Source organism: Micromys minutus (genome assembly GCF_963924665.1).
Source record: "Micromys minutus genome assembly, chromosome: 10".
Classification (NCBI taxonomy): domain Eukaryota; kingdom Metazoa; phylum Chordata; class Mammalia; order Rodentia; family Muridae; genus Micromys; species Micromys minutus.
The window spans coordinates 5831722-5851719 of NC_137979.1; the positions used below are offsets into that span (position 1 = coordinate 5831722).

At 48.2% G+C, this 19998-nt stretch overlaps 1 protein-coding gene across 1 annotated transcript in view; it reads left to right on the forward strand.

The window, feature by feature from the left end:
- Positions 1–19998, forward strand: part of FSTL4 (follistatin like 4) — a 395833-nt gene that overhangs the window by 216718 nt on the left and 159117 nt on the right. The window lies entirely within an intron of this gene.

The window sequence follows — 19998 nt, forward strand, 5'->3', positions numbered from 1 at the left end:
GAGCAAAGGACTCACTATGCGCTGGGGGTTAGGTGGGAAGAAAGGGACTAGGCAGTAAGAGCCGTGGGGAGGGATTCTGCTTTATGTATTAAAGCACCCAGCACGGTACACCACAAAGATGCTCAGAGGCTCACAGATGCATGTGGATATAGAGGCTAGAGGCTACAATACCGTTCCCTGCGTCGATGTGGCCTCGGTGACCAGTGTGTACCGTGGCCTGCAGAGATGTCTGCAAGCATGAGTGAAACGAAACAGCCATGTGTGCAGTAAGTTTTCTGTGCTATAGAAACAGGACACGGCAGCTGGATAAGCCTTCAGTGACTGAGCTACAGGGTAGGAGAGGTGGAAAGGCTGCCCTCGATCTGGTGAGATCTGAGATCTGCTCTGAATATAGCAAGGAAAGGAGGAGAAGGATGTATATGTTTGAAGTGCTGGCCACCAAGGGCTTCCGAGCTAATCTGCAGCCAAGAGCTGGGCCTTACAGGCTCCCTGTGACATGTGCTTGTGCCACAGAGTGCAAGTCTGGGTTGGGAAGTCACAATCTACATGAAAAACCCAGGTATGTGAGCCTCCACCCCCTCCGCCATGAGCTTCCAGCACCCCGGTAGCAGAGGCTGCTCTGGGTTTGCTGTGGTGGCCTGAGGTCTGGGAAGGTGCACTTCAGCCTGTGACTCTTTCATTGCTGTGGTCATGATGCTAATGTTGAGGTGCTTCAAAATCATGAGGTGCATTATGCAAATGAGACGACAGTGAGCTGAGGACAGAAGCCTGGAAGTGCTCCCCCCCCCCCCCGCTTCCCCGGCAACCGCGCGCACTAAAACACTTGACCAGTTGCTCCAGCTTTATTGGCCGTGTTGAATTTTATAGACTGATGTTCCATTCTCTGGTTTCCAATATCCCCCAAATTGTATCTTTCTGAGGTTTTTTTTCTTTATTTCCTCATTGGAGTGTGCACAGCCTCCCCGGCCATCGGTTATTCAAACAGCATTTCTCATTTCACAGGAGGGGAAAAACAGCAGCCACAAAACCTGCCGCAGTGAGGGATGACGAGGGCAGTCTTGAGTTGGGCTCTGTGCTGATTGAATTTGTGCACCGACTCTTCCTAATGTGGTGTATCACCAGTTCTGTGAGCCAACCCCTTCCCAGTGTGGAGCTGTTACCCTCCAGACCCCACCCCCTTCACGGGAGCAATGTCTCCACGCATTCCAAGATACCAGGTTACATCTGGGCTCTGGTATGTCTCAGCTGTGTGGCCCTGTCCTCTGCTTCAGCTATAGCATGGGCCTGGCGGCCATCACTGCCTGCTCCAGCTATGCACAGTGAGGGAAATACACCAAGATCATGTGTCACCATTGCTTCTCAGCTAATCTAGCCACAGCCTTAGAGCACAGAGATGCCCAGCCTGAAAGGAGCAGAGAGGTAGGAACAGAGACTCTGGACAACCCTTCAGAGCCCAGATAGCTTGGTGGCAGTTAGAGACTGCTATAGGAGGTTGTGTGTATCAAGCCCATCAGGAACCAGGACTTCTTCTCTACCCCTGATCCGTATGTCTGGACTTCTTGGGAAATCCTTTTAACATCTATTGCCAGGGATGAGCCAGGCACGGCGGGCAGGAGGGCCCTGTCTCTAGCATTCCTCTAGAGTTCCCAACCTGTGGGTCATGACCTCTTGGGGGGGTATCAAATGACCCTTTCACAGGGGTCACCTAAGACCATTGGAAAACACAGATGTCTATATTACAATTCATAACAGTAGCAAAACTACAGTTATAAAGCAGCATCAGAAATAATGTTACGGTTGGGGTCACTATAGTGTGAGGAACTGTACTAAAGGGTCACAGCACGAGGAAGCTTAAGAACCACTGCTCTAGGGTGTGTCCCGGAGGGACTTAGGCACCAACTTACAGGGGCTCATAGGGGTGGAAGGCACATCAGCCCTGGGCAAGAAACTTTCTCCAGAACCATGGTTTCAATAGGAAGCTGATGGCAGAGGCTCGGTAGGACCGAGGAGTGGGGGCTGAGGAGAGAGGGACTGTGAACATTGTCCCCTACCTCACAGTGGCAGCAGTTCGTGTAATACCAGCATGAGCACCATGGGTGAGAATTTGTCATTCATTCCCAATTTCCAAGAAGTCATTAACACTGGAAACTTGAAAACACTTTTGTCCATGAAAACACAATCTCTAAAACCAACCGTTTCCTGTTCTATGTAGAACACATAAGAGAACGGTCCACTCTGTAGGAGTTTATCTGTCCCCAGAAGCCACCAATGCTTGGTCTCTCCTATGGGGATCAAGGGGAAGAGCTATGACAGATTACATCGACTGTGGCACTGTGTCTAGAACCCCTGCAGGAAAGGCTTCTGCCAAGGGCTGGCTGGTGACACACAGCCCTCACCACATGATGAGAGAGAAGAGTCAGAATTCTAAGCCCCTTGCTCATAATAAAACTTCTGCTATCAATCAGCCTCAGTCCCTATGGTGACAGAATTTTTTTGTGACAGCTACATAAAATACAGTATCATTTAGGAGTCATTGGCCTGTGTGAGAAATCAGACTAAGTTCAAATTCTGGCTAGTCTGTAGCTTTAATCCCAGGCCTCCTGGGCCAGAGGCTTGGCATCTCTTGTTCAAAGTTAGGAGCAGGGAGAAATCCAGGAAAGACTTTTAGGGGGATGTGCTTTTTCCTTAACTCTAAATCCCACCAAGATCATACAGCCAGATGCTCTATGGGACTCGCTGCCTGACTTCAGACAAAGCTTGTGTCTGAAGGCGCCTTGTCACAGTGTGTTCCTCCGTGCACACAGCTTTAAAAGGCACTTTTTCTGCCTGGGTTTTGAAGTCACGCTCTCTCTCCCACGAACTTGCCTTCTAAGCAGTCCCTCACCAAACTAGGGCTGGGTTCTACGGCTGATGTGATGGCACATTTGGGCGGGTTTTCAAACAAACCATGAAACTATAGAAGCAAAACTGGCGGTTAGAGCCCGTCTTCAGCCTTCTCAGTCTGCAGTGTTTGCAGAGGTTCTGTAGATTGCCCGGGATTCAGAGGCATGCTTCTAAGAAAATAACAGACATTTACATCTTACAAGATGAGCAGGCCACACACTTACAGGGCTTTTCTAGCCTTCAAATATTAGTGTTCTCAAAATGTGTGTGTGTATGTGTGTGTGTGTGTGTGTGTGTGTGTCTGTGTGTGTATGTGTGTATCTGTGTCTGTGTCTGTATGTGTGTTTCTGTGTGTGTGTGTCTGTGTGTATGTCTGTTTGTGAGTGTGTGTCTGTGTGTGTGTATCTGTGTGTGTGTCTGTGTATGTCTCTGTGTGTATGTCTGTGTGCGAGTGTGTGTCTGTGTGTGTGAGTGTGTCTGTGTGTGTGTCTGTGTGTGTATGTGTGTCTCTGTGTGTGAGTGTGTCTGTGTGTGTATGTCTGTGTGTGTATGTCTGTGTGTGTGTATGTGTGTATCTGTGTGTGTGTGTGTGTCTGTGTGTATGTATGTCTGTGTCTGTGTGTGAGTGTGTGTGTCTGTGTGTGTGTGTGTGTGTCTGTGTGTGTATGTGTGTATCTGTGTCTGTGTCTGTATGTGTGTTTCTGTGTGTGTGTGTGTGTCTGTGTGTATGTCTGTTTGTGAGTGTGTGTCTGTGTGTGTGTATCTGTGTGTGTGTCTGTGTATGTCTCTGTGTGTATGTCTGTGTGCGAGTGTGTGTCTGTGTGTGTGAGTGTGTCTGTGTGTGTGTCTGTGTGTGTATGTGTGTCTCTGTGTGTGAGTGTGTCTGTGTGTGTATGTCTGTGTGTGTATGTCTGTGTGTGTGTATGTGTGTATCTGTGTGTGTGTGTGTCTATGTGTATGTATGTCTGTGTCTGTGTGTGAGTGTGTGTGTCTGTGTGTGTGTGTGTGTGTGTGTGTGTGTGTGTCTGTGTCTGTGGGTGAGAGGCCAGATGATGGTTTTAGATCCTATGTAACTGGAGTTATAAGCACTTGTGCACCGTCACATGCGGCCACTGCAAACTGAACTCCCCACCCTCTGCCAGAGCAGCAATGGCTCTTAACTGCTGCGCCATCGCTCCAGCTCCCTTGCCTTTTTTCTTTCTTTCTTTCTTTCTTTCTTTCTTTCTTATTTTTTTCTGTCTTAAGTGTTGATGGACAGTCATGAGAACTCAGCTCCTTGTCCACATGTCAGTAAAGTAAATCCTGCTGCCAAAGAACCTTCTTTTCTTTCTCTCTCCCCTTCCTTTTATCTTACTGTTGTTATTGTCGTTAATTATTGTTGCTGTTGTTGTTGTTGTTGTTGTTGTTGCTGCTGCTGAGCTACATGCATCTTGGTGCCTTCAGAGCTTAACTTAGGCTCCATGCCTTCCCAGGGCCATTTCTAGACTTCTGTAAACCTCGTCTGCCCTTCCAGGGGCTGTTACTCTCATCCCTGGCTGTGCCAGCCACAAGAGAAGTTAGTCACCAGGGTGTGTGAGAGCTTTCTGCTGAGTGTGGCAGAAGGGGGTGTGGCTTAACTGTGCCAGAGGAGCGGCTTCTCTAGCTTGAACGCCCTCTAACGAGGAAAGACTGAGACCCAAGGAGGTAAAGGGAAGCCCAGGCTTCTGGGGCCAAGTATGTCTTCTCCAACTAGGCCATCTCTGTGCTAAGCCTAGGAGATTGGCAAAGTGCTTCGCTCAGTATGTCTGTGAGGACATTCTACTGATTGGATCAGGAGCCTAGACACAAGAGCTCATCGTCCAACACTAGGCAGGCTGAGGCAGAAACATCAAAAGTGAAGGGAGGAGGGAGAGGGAGGGAGAGGGAGAGAAACAGACAGACTGGACTGGGATTATGAGGGTTGGGGTTCTGGCATTAATGACTTGATTTGTCAAACAGTGTCCTTCTTTGAGGTGTTTAGAAGTAGAAGAGCCAGGTCATGGGCCGTGTCCTTCAGAGCTTGTTCTTTCCTATCGTCTCTTTCTCAGCTTTCCGGCAAACATGAGGTAAAGAACCTTCCTCACCACACTTTCCCACTACCACCGCATCCTACCCAAATGCATGAGGCCATGTGACTATGGCCTGACTCCCTGAGTTTGTCCTTTTCAGTTGTCCTCTCAAGTACTTGTCACCGCTGCACAAGAACACAGAGGCTACACTGGATATGGGCCCAAAAAAAAGGGACAGTGACTCTTTCTTCAAGCTAGAGGAAACAAGATGGCTCCTACCTGTTTCTTCAGGAAGTAACTGGAGTTTGATCTCCTCCAAATGGCTCCTCCTGTGAAGAGAGCTGAGTCTCCGTTTCCCCAGCTGGTTAGCAAGAAGCAAGAGAATCCGATACCCAGTAAGAAAGCAATTTCTGGAATGTGTAGAAGAGTTTGGAGAAATGTTGGTAGAGCCTGAGAAAAACGTTCAGCGGTCAGAAGGTGTGAAGGAGAGAGCGGCATGCTCAGCAGAGGAGACCTTAGGAGGCAGTTCTTGAAGACAGAGGGGGTGCCAGGTAGGAAAAGTGGGGAAGGTTTCGAGGGGCACAGAAAGGGTCAAGTGTCTAGAATTTGGATCCCAGGGAGAAATGAGTTCAGGAAAGGGCCAGGCAGGGCAGTGTGGACTCAAACTGATGCTATGTGAGGGGGTTAGGGGAGTGACAGTTGGAAGGAAGGCCAGCTCCCATCCCTAGCATTTATACATTCTCAGTCTACAACTCTCTCACAAGACGCAAGACCGAGATCTCGAGGATGGATAGAAATTGATGGGCAGTCTTTTTTATATTGTTGTTGTTAAAGAATTTAATTTTTAAATTGTTTTATTGGATAGTTTATGTATTTACATTTCAAATGTTATCCACTTTTCTGGTTCCCCCCTCCTATACCCCACCCCCCTTGCTTCTATGAGGATGCTCTGCCTCCCACCCACCCACTCCCTGAACACACAGGCATTCCTACACTGGGGAAACAAGCCTTCACAGGACCAAGGGCTTCTCCTCCTATTGATGCCAGACAAGGCCATCCTCTGCTACATATGTGGCTGGAGCCATGGGTCTCTCCATGAGTACTCTTGGGTTGGTGGTTTAGTCCCTGGGAGCTCTGGGGGGTGGGTCTGGTTGGTTGATACTGTTGTTCTTCCTATGGGGTTGTGAATCCCTTCAGCTCCTTCAGTCCTTTCACTGGGCAGTCTTTAATTTGGGGGTCCCCTCCTCACTCTGTGGATCTGGCCAGCATCAATGTATACAAATAGAGACTGGCTGAACTGAAAATTGACCCGTACCCCAGCACAAACACACGCCCCACTTCAGCTTCCTTGGGGTGCATTTATCCCATTTGTAGAATCTGCGTCCAGAGTAGAAAAAAAATGACTTCAAACAAACGTGTGTGTTGTTTGACTATTTCCCTTTTGGTTTCAGCAAGGAACGTCTTGGTCTGAGTCCCCTGCAAATGCGCAAGAACACTATCTGTTCAGCACGTGTGGTGTGCGCCACAGAACAGCTGCATTCTGAATAAATTAATTACAACCCAGTAATTAAAAATTGCTAATAAGTTATTGAACTGAGAACGTCTCGCACTGCATTGATTTCATGCACAGAAACAAGCTACGGGCTCTGAGCCTCCCACCTCCGCCATTGTCCCCGCTGTCTTCAGCTCCTCTCCTGCTTGTCTCTGTACCTCCACCCCTGTGACTCACTCACTTCCGAGGTGTGTCAACCACTGGCAGGCTCACTCCCCAATCCTAGAGTCAGAATCCCTTCAGAACCATGTAAGCTTTCTCTGTCCCTTTCTACCACGGCCACTGATTATATAAGGCCACCCACACAGGGACATGGAGACGGCTCAGTCTTGAATAGCTCTTGTACAATCACGGGGACTTGAGTTCAGGTTTCAAAATAACAGGCTGGGGTGGTATCAGGTTCTCCTGGAACCCCAGATCTGTCAGGGCCTGAAGATCGCTGGATCTTGTTGACAACTTGATAGAGTAAAGTAAGAGACATGGAGGGGGTCCCAACACCCTCTTGACCTCTGTGCTTGTGTTCACACACATACATATAACACACACACACACATACACAGAGAGAGAGAGAGAGAGATAGAGAGAGATGCACAAAGATCATCCAGGCAGACAAATAGATGGCAGATAGATGATTGGTGAATATGACATGATATATGATGTGATTTGATATGGCATGCTATGCTGTGCTATGGTGTGGAATACCATATGATAGATGTGATATGATATGATTCCTGCAGGACCAGGGCTTTCCTGTGAGACCTTCAAGCTAGCTAGCTTGTTGGAAGAAGTTCTGTGAGGCTCCAGATCCTCCCCCCCCCGTCCGTTAGTGCTTGCACCCTAGTGTCCTTGCAAATGCAGGCACCTGCTTTATTCTTCTCTCCCTACCTCACTGGAGACAGTCTACTAATGTTTGGATCCACACGTTAGTGACTATGCAGCATACAATCCCTTGGAGGGCCTGGAGTGACAACAGGAACCCCATAGAAGGCCTCAGCAAAGAGTAGAGGGCCCTATGAGGGGGGCCACTCCAAGGCTCTGTGGGTTCTCTGGGACGGGGATGGTGACCCTTGGATCTGGAAAGCCCTAGATAGGCTCACAGTTTATGCCTTTGTGCCCCGGCTCCTCTATTATTTGACGGCAAAGGCTTAAGGAGGAATTGTTAGATGGGGCTCAGCTAGACGTGGGTCACTAGGGACAGAGCTTGAAGACTATGCCCAGCCCCTGGATTCTGCCTTGCTCTTGATTCCTGTTCTACCATGATGTGAACAACAACCAACATACATTCCCACTGCCATCATACCTTCCCCTCCAGTAATGGACTGGACACACACACACACACACACACACACCACACATACACACCACAAACACCACACACACACCACATACACACCACATACCACACACACACAAACACCACACATACACCACACACACATACACACCACACACACACACCACAGCACACACACACACATACTACACACACCACACACACACACACACACACAAAAACACCACACATACACACCACACACCACACACACACACACATACACACCACACACACACCACAAACACCACACACACACACATACACACCACACACACCACACACACAGACACACACATATACTACACACCACACACACACCCCACACACACCACAAACACCACACACACACCACATACACACCACATACCACACACACACACAAACACCACACATACACCATACATACACACCACACACCACACATACACATACACACCATACACACACACCACAGCACACACACACACATACTACACACACCACACACACTCACACACACACACAAACACCACACATATACTACACACCACACACACACACACACACACACACACCACACTGTGCACCAAGACAAATCTTTCCCCCTATAAGTTAATCTTGTGAAGTGTTCTGTCACAGCAAACAGAAGTTTTAGAAGGCCGTCAAGACATCGAGGGGAAGAGGAGGAAGGAGGGAGCAGTAGTGAAGGGACAGACAGACATGGGCAGACTATCCCTCCAGGAGGCAGCTTGGGAAAAGACTGGCAAGAGAAGTGGCCTTTTCCGAGCCGGGGCTGGCCTGTGAGCTTTCAGATGATCACTCCAAGTCAGATGTCAAATTACTAGGGCAAGAAGTTGATGTGGGACTTCCTTGAGCTCCCTCCCCCACTGTGCCTTCAATTAAGATCAAGGCCCCTGTGTCACAGCTACTAAATGACACTCCATACCAGTCTCTGTGCTCCACCAGTTTATCTAATTACGTGTGTGACAAGCTCAGCAGCCGTCAGACCAGCCACAGCTCAAACATGTTGCTCTGTGTGCCCACCACCCACCGCAGAGCGTGTCTGCTTACTGGGACCTCAGGGCAGAACGTCCTCACTCTCCTACAGATATTCATCACTCTAGATCTCCTGCTTCAGGGAGACAGAAGTTGAGTAAGAAGCCTGACAGTCAGACTGGTCCTGATACCCGGTTCCTTTTGCCCTTGCCTCCAGTCTCCAGGGGTGAGATAAGTGTCTGGCCCTTTTGCCTACTTTTCAGCTCAGGAAACCAATGTCTGAGCCATCCTTCCTTCTCTAAGGAGAAACACAGTAGCTGAAATAAATATCATGCCCTGACCCAAGGAAGCACAGCAGGAACCAGTCAGCAAAGTCCCTGCTGGAGCAAGCTCTGAACAATCAGCACACCACAGTGAATAGCCAGATCTGGAGTCTAAGATGCTCCCCACCAACCCAGAGCTGAGGAGGTTCCGCCCCTGTGCCACCTGAGTCTATGGATCTACTGCAGTTCATTGTCAGGCCAACAAACAAACAAACAAACAAACAAACAAACAAACAAAGTGTGTTCAATCCTCTTTCAGATTCTAGGTGCCAAGGGAGAGCCAGGTTCAGAGAGAGTTTTCTGAGGTGTCAAGGGAAGGGCCACATCCCAGCATTGCTGATGTTAGGCATCGTCTGTCCTCAGAGCCCTGGCCTCTGCTTTTCTTCGCCTGCTCCATTCTGCTCCGATGCATCCTCTCCACTCGCTAATGGAGGCAATCGGAGTGGAAATGGCTTTCAAAAAAAAGCCTCCTGCTAAACGAAGGAAGCAAAATCTCTTGATTTGCAGGTAATTAAAGCAGCCAGATGCAATGAACTCTGTCCACATTCTTTTGTAAGCAGGCACATCTGAACCGTGTGTTTCTCTGTGTAGCTAGAAAGGAGGGCGCCTCCAGGGACCTGCCAGTCATCTTCCTGTAGCTGAATTCCTAGGGGAACTTCCACTTCCTCTCCTACCTCTTGGGTCTACCATCACTTCTTAAGATGGCTACAATGAGGCTAAACATCTGGTCCTTGGTGGTCCAGGAGACACTTCTGGGGTATGGCTCAGTGGTTCCCTCCCTCACCCTACCTCACTGAGCTAGCACTCACAGCTACACTGTCTCCATTCTCTTTCCCCTCTGTAACCTTCTCCTTCCTCTCACACATCCATGGTTTCCATCTGTCTCTCAGATGTTGTACGGTTCACTCCAACACAGTGACAAGGTTCAGATTTCCTTGACATATAACAAACCCAAGCTCTTTGTTAAGGACATTGGCAGAGATCTTCGAGTCTGTGCAAACCTGATAACTCCGCCTGATCATGTGGTGGAGCTCACAGAGACCCAGGTTTCTTTGGCTCCCCATAACTTTTCCAGTGCCATTAAAAAAAAAAAAAAAAAAAAAAAAAAAAAAAAAAAAAACCCTAAAAGCTAAGCCATGATGGCCAGATAGCAGAAACCTTCCTGATAGGTAGATTCGGGTAAGAAAAAAAGAGGCCAAGAAAGGGGTATCTTACAAAGTCACAAAAGGAAAAATACGTCTACCAAAGATGTCTCAAAGGGAGCACAGGTGGAGGAGGTACCAGGAAGGGTCAAGGACCCTTCATCCTTTTCACGAAGATCGTGAGCTTCTTGGATTTCCTTTCTGTCCATGCAGAGAGAATTTCATCTGTTCTGTCTTGGAACCAATAGTAATCACCATCATCACCATCACCATCATCATCACCGTCACCATCCTTCAGACTTACCTGCAGGCCAATCTGATGGGAGCAATTCCTCAATTGAGGCTTTCTCTTCCCTTCTCCTGTCAAGTTGACAAAAATCCGAATCTGCACAAGAGTAAACGGAAATTGTGTCTCAGCAGCACGGTACAGAAGAGCCCCGCTTAAGCCGGTGGACAAAAGAGCATGTTTGGGGGAGTACACCAAGAAACAGAAGCACATTTTAGACAACAGCTGGTTTCTACTGTTGGCTCAAGTAAAGCGGAACTCAGAGAAGAGACAGGAGAAGGGATTACCGCTTGGTCCAGTGATTGTCCGAACCAGTGGAGGCAGGAGAGGGAAAGGGAAGGATCTAAAGAACTGGAACTCCAGAGACAGAAGTTTCTTATACATTTAAGCCAAAAGGAGCCAGGTTAACCATGAGGAGGAAAGGGAAATGTTTAGTCTCATGTTGGAGAATGTGGAGAAATGGTCTCCCCAAAGAGCATAAAGCAAACCTCTTCCTAAATATAATACACAGGAAATGAAAAAGAATCAAATTGAGGAACAGTAAGAGAGGAGAGGGTACCGTGGGAACAGGCATAGATGGGTTAACACATCTGGAATGTGCTGTCCTAGAACCCAGAGCAAACCACAGGGACACAGTAAGAGAGACTGGAGAAGACATCTGGATCTGTGTTCCGGGCTCTTGGTGGCCCTCCTTGCCAAGGGTCAACATAAACAACAGCACATCCATAAAAAAGCACCTGTGGCGTTCTGAGCAATGAGATTCTAGTCCAAGAGTTCTGCATGCAACAGGTCATGTGTGGAAATGACAGAGTGGATGTTCACATGGACAAAGTTTCTGGTCCTGCCTGAGGCAGGGGAACAGAAGCAGAAACTTCAACCCAGTGTGTGTGTGTGTGTGTGTGTGTGTGTGTGTGTGTGTGTGTGTGTGTGTGTGTGTGTGTACCACATGGATGCAGTACCTTCGGAGGCCAGAAGAGGGTAGCGGAGCCACTCAGTGTGGATGCTGAGACCCAAACCTGGGTTATCTGCAAGAGCAGCAAATGCTCTTAACTGCTGAACTCTTTCTCTACACTCCCCCCCCACCCCAAAAGAATCTGATATCTAGAAAACCATAGTACTCCAGACTTAAGGGGAGCATGTGGCTGTCAAAAATGAGAAACTGTATAGTAATTGTTCCAACTACAATTATCCAAAGTTTCCAAGGGGAAAGTATGAAGCTACGTGTCCATAGTTTCCCTCATTTACTATGCTGCTTGGTATTCTGTCAACTTGAAAACAAGCTAGGGTCATCTGAAACAAGAGACCCTCAACTGAGAAGATGCCTCCATCAGATTGGCCTAGAGGCAAGCCTTTGAGGTGTTTTCTTTATTAATGTTTGATGTGGGGCGGGTCAACCCACTGTGAGTGGTTCCAGGGCAGTGAGGTTAGGTAAGAAAGTAGACTGAGCAAGCCATGAGGAACGAGTCAGTAAGCAGCACTCCTTCACGGCCTCTGCATCAGTTCCTGCCACCAGGTCCCTGCTTTGAGTTTCTGCCCTGACTTCCCTTCATGATGAACCATAAGCTACAAGATGTAATAAACCCTTTCCTGCCCGAGTTGCTTTTGGTCATGGTCTTTATCATAGCAATAAAATACAAATGAAGACACTTGCTTGTGGGGATTTCAACAGATTATACACAATGTTTTTTCTAGACAAGGTCTTGCTATGTAACCCAAGCTGGCCTCATGTTCACTCCTCCATAGCCCCTTAAGTGCTGAGATAACTTGTGTGGGCCACCATACTAGGCCAAAGCATGTACATCTTCTTCTTAGGTAAGAGTGCTAGGTGGTCTTCATGAGCCCGTGGAGGCAAGTTTCCATTTCCTGTGTCCTAGTAGCACAGAATGAATCCAGAAACCAGTGCTGGCTCTAAACATGCATCACTGGTTACCTCCAGATGCATCCAGGAAACCAAGCTGTTGCTGGTGTGTCCAGGCAGCTCAGGCAGACTGGGAGTTTTCTCCATGAAGATCAGCCTCCCATCATTCACGCTGGGTGCCACCTAGGAAATGTGCTGCAGTTGAAAGAAACGTAGAAGGAAACCTCATCCTGACACACATGGTTCTCTGTCAACTTGATTGGATTTAGAGTCACCTGGGAGACACACTTCTGGGTGTCTGCGGGGATGTTCCTGCAGATGTTCAACTGGGCAAATAAGGCCTGCTCTTGTACTTTTATGTGAGCAACATCCACATATGGAGTCCTAACAAGAAAGAGAAAACTAGCTGAATGCCAGCCTCTTCCTCTCCCTCTCCCTCTCTTTCTCTCTCTCTTTCTGTCTCTCTGTCTCTGTATCTTTGTCTGTCTCTCTCTGTCTCTCTCTGACTCTGTCTCTGTCTGTTTGTCCATCTGTCTCTCACCCTCCCCTTCCCCCCTTGCTGGGGATGCAATATCTCACGCCCCCCATACACTCCCCTCCATTGTAGCATGCATCTCATCAGCTACCATGACAAGCCCTTTCTTCTTCACTACATTTTGTCGTAGAGAGAAAAATAACCACCACACAGTAACTGGGCATCTTCCTTAGCCCGCAACGTGGAATAAGCGTAGGATGCAATGCCTGTGAGGGGTCAGTGACAAGTTGGATGTTCAGAACTATTGGCTGCAAACTTCCTCATGAAACGGCGTGGTTCACCTCTGAGAGAAAGTGTGAGAGCCATGCTGAAGTCAGGGGGCACAAAGAATCAGGCTGTTTGGAAGTGCAAGTGGAAGTCACGCCTTCAGGACAACGAAACCATATGCAGAAGTAACAAAGGCCACCGCAGCAAGTGACATTACCATGTTCACCATCCACAAGTGCGTGCCAGGCTCCCAGTCTCTCACTAGCGGATGTTCTCTGGGCCTCATCTCACAACCTCCTCCCGTCCGTTAGCATCTGATTGAGAAGCCAAGGAAAACCAGGCTGTGACCAGCTCTGTTCCTGAGCTGGCAAGTGACTACAGCTCTGAGCTGTCATTTCTCCTCTGTGCATCACAGGAGAGAGGGCCTGACCTGCACCTCAGGAGACACATAGTGTGGCAGCAAGTGGAGACCTCTTAGACAGCTCCGATAGGCAACCCCGGTATTCCTCCTTCACAAGCCGCTTGGGGCTCATCAGACATGGACCTAAATACAATCACTCCTGAAGGGGACAGGAAAGAAGACGTTTGAGCTTCCACAGGCATTCAGCATTGCCACATTCAGTCTTGGTAACGAAACCAATCACATCCTTTCTCTGACTCAAAGTGGCTGCCTCCGTGTGACTGTGTGGTGCAAGCACATTACAGAGTCAAGGGTCCCCACCAATGCCAAGCAAGATGGGGATAGGGTGGGCAGGTCTTGCCCTGTCTCTTCCCATTTTGGTCTTTCTCCTTCACACTGGCCTCCTCACCCCTGCTGGATTTTAAAGGCAATGTTTACGCACCAGGCCTGTCTCCATAACACTTGCCTGCCAATTGTGAAGACACAAACTTTGCATTTTAAAATGTCACAAGGCCCTCTGGGCAAACAACTATAAAAGACCTCAGGACGACAGGATCGATAGAAAAGACAAGTCAAGTCCACCACTGGCCAACATGGATTTCCTGCTGTGCCAGCCTAAGATCTAATGTACAGGAACAGTTGGCAGGAAGTAAGGACACGCCTGACCACGCCCATCAGGGATGCTGGGAAGGAGATCTAGAAGAGAAGATCCCACCTGACTTCTTGGGGGTCCAGTCTATAAGGGCTTCACTAACTCTGACTATAATCACCCACACTTTTAGAATTTTGTTTTTGTTTTTATGCTTGTCCCTTTTTTAAGAGACTAGAAGTTGGACGGGAATGAAGGGCAGGGACCCCAGCTAATGTGTCCAGTGCCAAGCGATTCACTTCCCTCATTTCATTTACTCTTCAGGGTGAGGACTTCCAAAATGCCTAATTGGCAGACGGAGAGGCCATAAGGCACGCTGGCCCCTAGCTGGGGTGCTGCCATGTCCTGGCCTCTGCTGCCTCAAGGGGTCTTGGTCTGAGCGTGACTCCTCGACCACTGCCACCCAGAACCTGGATGGAGTATTGTCTCTGACCATTGCATCCCCCACACCGCCTTGGACCACACTGCCCTCCAGTACGAAGACATCTATGGGAGAGAAGTAGTACAGGATCCCAGGTGTCCCCAGCACACCTCACAGGCACTTTCTGCCAGTAGCTATGCCCGCTGTAGCTCCTCCAAACAATAACTATTTGAAATTGCCATTAGACATTCAAACAAGGGGCTAGAGAGATGGCTCAGTGTTTAAGAGCACACATTGTTATCACAGAGGGCGTGAGTTCAGTTCCCAGCACCCACATCAGGCAGTTTACAACCTCCCTGTAACTCAGGATTCGGGGATATCTGCCACTCCTGGTCTCCGAAGGCCCCTGCACACATGCACACCCATACAAAGATGTGCACACATAGACATAATTAAGACTGAAATACAACACACACACACACACACACACACACACACACAGTATATGATGCAGATCTACAGAGAGAAAACTCAAAAAGGAACATAAAGGTCGTAAGAAATGATGGAAGGACAGGTAGAGAACTGAGCATGTGCTAACATGCCCGAGTGCCCCAGATGCCCACGGCCAGTGCAAGCTGCAATTTCAAAGACAGTAGGATCCCAGTCTTGAATCCCTGGACTGAGAGGCTGGTATGAGGGATGGGTAGGAGCTGCAGTTACTCCTGGAGACCACTGAGGAAGGCTTAACAGGGTGGTGGCCAATTAACTGAGCAAACGTTTGAGTTGACCTGCCTAGGGATGGGACACTATGCCTCCTCCCAGGGCTCCTGGGGCCATTGGTCAGAGGAACTGATACATGAATTATGTTAATTGGAGAAAAACTCCTTCCAGGAAAATGGCCTTTAAGGGGACAAAGGTTTTTATCTGACAAGAATCTTTGCCTGACCCAAGAAAGGACAGTCTTCACAAAGGTTCTCCCCACTCCACTGCTGCGTCAGAGACTCTGCTTGGTAGTTTGTGTCCCTGAGAATCTCAGAGCCAAAGGTCTGGGCACCTGTGACCTGGTGTGAGAGGTTAGGAGAGGGCTGCATGCAACCCCCAGAAGAGGTGCCAGTCCCTTCCAGGTACTCAAACGGGTCCCGCCTGTCTCAGATGCACCAGGTTCTGGTCTCTCACATCGATGGGCGTCGGGATTAAACACCACATCTCCATTAGCTCATTTCAGGACCCGGGGCTGCTCCACAGTAGCTGCAATTAGGTAGAAGGCACGAAGATTTGAATTCAGCACCACCAACAACAAATTGTGTGTTGTTACTCGCTCTGTGCCCATGGTGGGTGTTTGTGCCCAGGGCAGGTTAACAGGGATTCAGCTCACTGCCCCACCTCACAAGGCCATCTGCAGGCATCGTGTCTGGAGAGGGGTTGTGCTGAGTGAATGACACTCCAGTCCGCCCAGCCTGGAGTTCACACAGGTTCACCTGAGTGTTCGTCTGCCTTGTGAAGTGAGCACTGTCAGGGCTTACAGCCTCAGGGGGTGTGCAGTGTGCAGCTATGAAAGGTCCTCAACACACGACCGGGGGTGCTGATACAGGGCAGTGGGGAACTGGTGTTCACGGCTATCTAGAACTTGCCCCGGCCAAGTCTCTTCTGCTAGTACGCGTTCCTTAGCACCGTGAGCTATGTGCCTCTAGACTGAGCCAGATTAAGCCTCCCGGAAGTAGGGTTTGCTGTTGTTGCTGTTTTCCAGGTCATGGCCACAGTGCTGTGGGAAGACCCATATTTGTAACTTAGTTTCTAAGTGTCCCAGGGTTTTCTCCTTCCTACACAAGGAAGCCAAGGTTAGGGAAGCAGAAGAAACGGGGTGGGCTGGCCACAGGCGAACACACATGCACACACATCACACACACACATCACACACACACACATACACACACATCACACACACATATCACACACACACACACACACATCACACACACATCACACACATCACACACACACATCACACACACACATATCACACACATCACACACACACATATCACACACATCACACACACACATCACACACACACACACACATATCACACACACATCACACACATCACACACACATATCACACACACATCACACACACACACATCACACACGCACATATATCACACACACACATCACACACACATCACACACACACATATCACACACACATCACACACACACACACATCTCACACACATATCACATCACATCACAGGGAGTTTTTGTTGGCTCCTGCATGAGCAATCAAGAAGACTACATGAGGATGATGAGAATCACGGGGTGACATTGTCTGAGCTGCACTGGGCACGTTGTTCTTACTGCAGCCAGGCTTTGAGTGCTTGCTTACACCTTCCTTAAGGTCTCGTGGGAGAGAGAACACGTGTAGGAATGGAAGCATACATCTCCGTCTGACCTTGCACCCACATGTGAGCACATTAAAGTAATAGGCCAAGTCCTCCACCCTACCGAGCTCCCTCCAGGGCTAAGAACATTCTCTAGGGAGGCTGTAAATTCTGGAAACAGACTCGGAGCTAATGGGTTTCAGGCCGAAACTCATTCTCTTTGTACCGTCAGAAAAATACAATCTCCTTACGCATAGCTTGTGTGCCCTTGGCTATTAATCCCACCTTGACCTTTGGCCTCCCAGGTATCCTGACTATCCAGAAAGGTACAATGAAGTCACGAGGACAATGCACTGCTACCCATTTCAAATCCGAGCAACTGTTATCAGTCACAGAGATTCCAGGTGACCAAACTTCCCCTCTTAGAAACTCCTGGTGTTTACGAGCATCTGAACAATTAATATTTTATAGACAAGGGCAAACGATCACGCTGTTTGCCAAGGTTTATGCACTAGGCCTGGGACCGGGTGTGGTTCACGGAGCTGAAGTGAAGAGTTCTGGGTTTTCCTGTGTTCTCTGACACCGACCGCTGGTGAGTGTGGTTGCTCTGGTGTTCACAGAGTCTGGTGGTCATGGAGACTGGAGATCACACGGTTACCTTCCTGAACCCAAGGAGGGACTGCTCTGTCTCACCCACTGCTGCACTCTCGGCCCAGCTCTTAGCAACCACACAGGGACAGGAAGTGGACAGCAGTCGGTTTTCACCCAGGTCAGTGCAAGAGTCAAAGGCCAATGCTGGGAGCCGTGGGGTGGCTTGGCCCCAAGATGAAGACGTAAGTTTGAGTTAATGCTCTGTGGTGTGTGTGCATGCACACATACATACACACAGCAAAAAAAAATAATTAATAGTTGCAAACTCAAGATGGGCCTGCAGAATTTGTTTGAACAGAGCCCTGACTGTTACTCACATACTACTAGATCATAAATGCATGAATCCTAGTCACCCTTACCTGGGTGCCACAAGAGTGCCCCAAAACCATGCTCAACACCACCACCAGCTCACCTCTGCATTCCTCTGAACTTGAGAACCCCACCCCCGACTCACAAGTGGCTTCCCTCACAGTATTGAGAGTTCAAGCATTGCCCACTGTCCCTCTCGTCTCTGTGACTATCATCACAGAGGGACTTCCCTTCCAGCCAGCATGTATCTTGGGATCTTTCGCTGGTTCTTGGTTTTGAGCATCCCAGATCTGGGCTGTGGATGCTCCTGTGTGGTTTTCTTTTATTCCTCCTGGCATCTTGTTTGGAAGACCATTCCTCTGAGCATAGCTGGAGCTAATTTATTTCTGCTACCCTGGCTCCCCATGTAGGAACATTTCATGGTGTACCTATTCTTCTGCTGACAGCAAGCATTTGGGCTTGTTCCCACTGGGGGCTATTTCAAGAAACACTACTGCCATCTCTCTTGCCCCTGCCTTGGAATCCACCAGTACAACTATTTCTTCAGCATGGATCTCTGGAAAGATGCTAATTTCACCCAACTAGATAATGCCATACGTGCCTCTAAATTTGTTGACTGATTTACCTCGAGAGCTAAACTTCTCATTACCATGACAAAATTATTCACAAAGGCCATTTAAGGAAGGAGGGGTTTATCTGGCTCTGGGTTTGAAGGAAGCTATCCGTCATGGTGGGGAAGGCATGGCAGCAAGAGAATGAGATGGTGCTCACATTATGGCCTCGGGTAGAAAGCAGGAAACAGAGGAATTTAGGACCCAACTACAAAGCTTCAAAGCCCCACCCCCATCCCCAGTGACCCACTGCCTTCACAAGGCTCCACCCCACACCCTCCAACATGAGCTGATAATCATGTTCAAGCCCCTGAGCTTATGGGGTGCTGTTTACATTCAAAACACATCTCACCAACAGCAGAGTGTAAAACTTCACACACTTTATATATTGGGGGTGGGAAGGGAGACTTTATATTTTTGAGACACCAGGAGGGTCTCACTCTAGTCCTGGACTATTTAGTCCTGGAGGAGTTTTAACTTGCTGTGTAGAGCAGGCTGTCCTTGAACTCACAGAAATCTGCCTGTCTCTGACTCCCAAGTACTGGGACAAAGGTGTGTTCCACCACACCTGGCCCACACTTGATACATTTAAGAACTCTTGTGACAATTAAACATGCTTGATTTTTACTGGTCACATATTTATGAGATAGTTCTCTCGTTGTGGTTTTAATAGACATTTTCCTAACTATAAACAAAGCTAAGCATCCTGATGTTTCTTTCCTCACTGGCCATCCTGATTACCACTTTTGTGAAGTGCCCACCGCCGTACACATTATTTCTACCAAGTTGTGATTTTTTTATATTATTATTGATTGGTGACACTCTCTTTATACTCTGGATATTTATTCTTTATTGGTTATAACCATTGCAAGCATATTCTTCTGCTGGTAGCTTGACTTTTCCCTCTGTCTTGGTTCCTTTTTAAAGGAAGACGTCCTTAATTTTAATCTACTTAAATTTATCAGTCTGTTTCCACTTGGCTAGTAGATTTTGTGACTTTCAAAATAAATCCTTCCCAGACTCCAAGTCTCTAAGTTTTTCTACATCTCTCTACTTCACAGCTCTACCCTTCACGCCCAGTTTTTTGGCACAATGGTGTCATTAATACACACACACACACACTTACCCAATTTGCTCATTTAAATGTGCAAGTCAACCACTGCTAATAGATCCAGAGTTGTGCAGTCAGCAGTACACACAATTTCAATTATTTTACCATCTCCAAAAGGAAGCAACATTCACTGGCAGTGACTGCTCGTATTGCTAGGACAAAAGTCTGGCGAAAGAAACTTAACAATGAAAACTGGAGACTCAGGGCCCAAAGACGGCTCCTAGCCATTTCCAGTTGTTCTGTTTGGGGCTCAGAAGATTGGGCATTTATCTGCTTGTGTGTTCCCTGTTTCACCATATTCAATCATTTCTTCAGAGAATGGTTCTAAGAGCTCCCTGGTGCTGCCTTCTATGAATGGAACCCAATTTTATTGAATTTTATCCAGGGTTTATTTTATTT